The following is a 4,724-nucleotide window of genomic DNA, read 5'->3' on the forward strand; positions in this document are numbered from 1 at the left end:
CCCAGGTGGTGGTGATGGGGGGGGGGGACACTGAGCTTGTCGATGGGGACGTTAGGCCTTAGGTTCAGAGGTGTGTTGGGGGGAGTGAGGTAATACAATTTACATACTAAATTTTACCCGTAGTAGTAATTGTATTATACATGGTAAAACTAATGATTATTACAATAAAATGAGACGGCTTCTTTCGACTAACATTGAGCCTGATATAGAAAACTTAACTAGATCTCATCTGGTACAGGGTAATCAGAATCCTGCAATGAATGAAGTAAATTTACGACTTCTGTCCAGCGGTGTAGCCAGGTTCTAAAGTTAAGGAGAGGGAGCACAAAAAAAAGGCGCTGTGACACATACCAAATAATTTTTAATCCATTTCTCTTACGTTACGCGAAATATTTCATTAGTTATAATATTCGTAATAATATTCTACATCTAATAGATGTAACTAACGAGTTTTAAAAATTGTTGAAAAGGCGCCAATTTTGAAAAATGTGCTCGGGATAGCGGTTGCTCCGATTCTTCCTCTATTAACTACGTCACTAATTTTGTCTTTACTAATATTTTATCATTTCATTGTTAAAATCTGATAGAATCCGTGTTTTGGGTAAAATTTATGAATTATCGTCCATGTTAAGTTATTTTAGTTGTGATTCCTCACTCGCCACATATGTGGGTTCTACGCATAACAACTATTTACGAAAAAAAAAAAGTTAAGAACCATTGCTCTAGATGGTTTCTCGACTTTCTAGAAACAGTAGCCAGACCTCCCTCATGTTTAATGGCGCTGTCTTACAGAAGTAAAATATTTTAAAATGATGTTAGAAAACTACAGCTAAAAAAAGCAAGAGATGGTTTTAGCTGGTATAACGCATGTCTCTGACCCTTGTATTATTACAAGTTCTTGGTTCCATGTGTTGTGTATAAAACGGGAAAGAAATACAAGAAAACGAGTTTTCAATGACCTGCAACACTTTATTCATCCACTAAATGAATTGTACAACAAACCAGTTGGATACATCAGGAAGATAACTGTCTGTAGTAATCATACACAATTGGCTTCTCAATTCAGTCAGAATCTGGTTGCATGTGCTTCAACAACAGGAACAAAATGGCATGACATAACTTCCAGAAAATTCTCCCCTCACTGACAAAAACAGGAAAAAATCCTCTTATCAAAAGACAAAATGAGGCACACAGAGGCACTTGATTTTGCTGTACTTGTTGGTCTATCACACAATGGGATAGGATACAAAACTGTATCCCGCATACTACTAGACCAATCCAAAAAGCAGACTGGGCCAAGTATTATACCATCACATGACTGGTTTAAGTGACCAGTCGTTAGGAACATGCAGGATGGGACAATTTCTGACAGTTTAAACCTAAATGATGTAACATTCTATGACATCAGTCTCGCTACATGGTTATAGTTGGAATGTTTTGTGATTCGAGGTGTATGCTTCATCAAGGTTGGTCTGGGGTTAAACATTAACAACATTTCATAAATTGTTGATATTACTTATCGTTTCACTTACTCTCCTCTCAGTGAAAGCAAAATTGTGCTGACTTCAATAAATTTTGAACTTAGAATCGATAAGAAATTTTAATCCTTTAATTTTTAAACCGACTTTATCCAGATCAAATATTCTGTTTTCTGTTCAAACCAACCAGATCTGGCCCATCACACCTACGTGAAAATATTAAAAATAAACAATGACATCATCAAAATCTCAAAGCTGTAAGATGGTGCATGATTAATTCAAAACAATGCGAATAAATAAGTATTACATTTGATGGGATAATCTGAATGCTAAAAGGTTAATACTATAAAGTAATGGTTCTGTAACTGACAAATACCAATTACCCTGCTACCAAAAAAATGAAATTCTTTGCTTTCATCCTCTTTTTTCATTGTCAAAATAGAGTTGCATCTATGTAATTCTTCTTTCTTCACCATAGTATTGGATAATTTATAAAACACTTTGATGCATTTCTAATTTTATTAAAACATTAAAGCATCAAAGCTGTCAACTATTTCAAAGTTAGCAAGACTTGCCCTCTTTTGGACACATGTAGAAAGCACTCTTCTCTATGGAGCCGCAACCTGGACCACGAAGAAGAAGCTTCAAGATCCCTTATAGGGTACATTCACAAGGCTTCTCTTTAGGGCTTAAAGCATCTCATAGTGTGAACAAGACTAAAGAGGAGATTTATAGATACATTTCAACTATCTCTATCATTATTGCTCATTTCAGATAGGCTTTGCTGACCACTGCTATCATGATGAGTAACAGGCTATATCAGATATGTTTTGGAAACTTCCACACCCTAACAAGGATGAAGGCCACTCAATTACATCGATGTTATTAGCAGAGACACACAATATGAAAATGAAGACTTGTTGAAGGTAATGAAGGATCATGATTCCTGGTACAGCATAATGAAAGAAGAAGTATTTTATTCACCACAATACTTTGTGTGTACACTCACACTCATCATCCCCCCACCCAAAGAAAAACACTAATAAGGCATCTAGCTCAACTTTCAGTTGTTTTATCAACTCCATCACCCTTGTTGATTTCTTAAATTTGTATGCAGCCACAGATACAAAGAGAATCAATGCTTGAAACATACACACTCAGTATAATACTGGTACATTTCTTATTGGCTCCTGCAGGATCACAAGCCAAATACTCTTGTTAGAAACCATCTACATCAGGTGTTCTCAACCAGGGTCCATATCAGATTTGGATATGGGGTCCATGCAAGCAAAATAATAAATCAGAGATCCACAGTAGTATTTTAAGGGTCCATGAGAAACAATTTGCTTTAAATGAATTTATTGCAAGAAGCAGTTAGGCTTCTTTCTGTAATGTTTAACATAATTCAGCATGTTTCCGGCCACTGAAACATCTTTTCTCAGTGTTATAGCAAACCTACACAACTGAATGAGTGAGAAACAAAATAGGAATTTTGAAATAAGTATCTATAAAACTAGTTTTTAAACATCAAATGTCTATGGGGGCCCACCAGAATGAAATAGTAATCAAAGGGATCCATAAGTTTAAAAAATGGTTGAGAACCACTGATCTGCATGAATGTTCACCCCATAAGAAATACCCATCAAATTACACCACAACAGTTTCTTTTTTAAATAAAGATGCATTAGTAAATGTAGTCCTATAAACTCCTTCAAAAATTATGGGAGTATCACAGCTGGAATGTTTAGATCACTAGACTTCTCAACAACAACAAACTGAGACATTTGAATTCCAAATATATAGAGAAGAGACTCCAGTACAGTAAAAAAGTTAGTCTGATGCTCTACTGTTTCTGCTATATGTCATCATATATTGATTCAATTTTAAGATGAGCATTTACAGATCCAGTTTGTTTCCCCAATACACAAGAATGATATAATTACTTTGAAGTTAAACAAAATAAGAAAAGAGAATCAATTTTAATGCAAATTTCATACATTTAGATTGTTTTATTGATTTGAAAAAATTATGTTTTGTTTATCTGCTGTGAATTTTGTTTTAAAGAATTGATATATAAAATAGCAATTAAAAGAACATTATTTCAATGAATCAATTTTCTAATATATTCTCCAAATCCAATATTTTATACACATGTAATGAATCTTTTGTTTAGCAAAATTATTTGCTCTCAATGGAAGATAGTGCTTTGAAATAGAATAAATTGATATGAGACTGAAAGATACTATTTTTTTTGTTTTACTATAATTATATTATTAATTACCTTTCAGGTGGCTGATTGGCAGAATCTTTAGAGCATTGGACAACCGTGCCTTACGATATGTGTTCTTGTTCTTTACATTCTGAGTTCAAATTCCACCATGGTCAACTTAGCCATTCATTCTTTTAACATTGATGAAATAAAGTTTTAGAGTTGATATAATCAATTAACCCTTCTCTTGAAATTGCTGCTTTTGTGTCATCATTTAATGTTTGTTTTCCATGTTAACATGGGTTAGATGGTTTGACTGAAAACTGGTAAGCTGCACCAGGTTCTAATCTGATTTAGCATGGTTCCTACAGCTGGATCCCCTTCCTAACACCAACCACTCCAAGAGTGTAGTGGGTGCTTTTTACGTGTCATCAGCATGGGTAAACAATTTTTATATTTTGGTTCTTTGGAAGAAAATCAAAAGATCTCATTTTGAAAAGAAAGTTGCTTTTTGATAATTTTGTTGAAATCCCTCAGTAAAAGCTTAATTGCTTCATGAAAATATTTTGTTCAATCTTCTTTAATCCACCATTGGACCTTATAGTAAAGTTTGTTGCTGTCAGCAATGTCAGTCAAATGCTGTTCTACATGAGGGCTCAGTTTGGAAGCATATTGGATAGAGCTACAATAACTAAGACACTTGTGTCTAAGAAACAAAGTCCACTAACTTTAAGTTGATATCTTAGGGTGGCACACTTCAACATCATAAACAGGAACTGTATTGTAAAATTAACAATAATTTCATTGATTCTTAGAGCTGAGTTCAATTTCTCCTGTAAGAAAAAATGTATTGTTCAGCTCTGAATGAGCAAATCCAGGTTAATACAATGTACATATACTAAGTAATGATTCCGAAGTTCATTCTCATTCCTAATCATAGTTACATACACATTGCTTGCTTGCTTCATGCTCTTGTCAAAAATAGAAATTTATCTCTTGGTCACTCAAAACTCAACTAAGAGACTGGCAGGTTCTGT

General features: G+C 34.1%; 1 long non-coding RNA gene across 1 annotated transcript in view; it reads left to right on the forward strand.

Annotated features, from left to right (window-relative positions):
- Positions 1-3,940, forward strand: part of LOC106882055 (uncharacterized) — a 4,316-nt gene extending 376 nt beyond the window's left edge. Inside the window, exons 2-3 of the long non-coding RNA XR_001410941.2 lie at positions 2,253-2,404; positions 3,767-3,940. This is a non-coding gene — a long non-coding RNA (uncharacterized LOC106882055). The remainder of the gene's footprint in view (positions 1-2,252; positions 2,405-3,766) is intronic.
- Positions 3,941-4,724: the final 784 nt, after the last annotated feature.

This window comes from Octopus bimaculoides, chromosome 4 (genome assembly GCF_001194135.2).
Source record: "Octopus bimaculoides isolate UCB-OBI-ISO-001 chromosome 4, ASM119413v2, whole genome shotgun sequence".
NCBI lineage: Eukaryota > Metazoa > Mollusca > Cephalopoda > Octopoda > Octopodidae > Octopus > Octopus bimaculoides.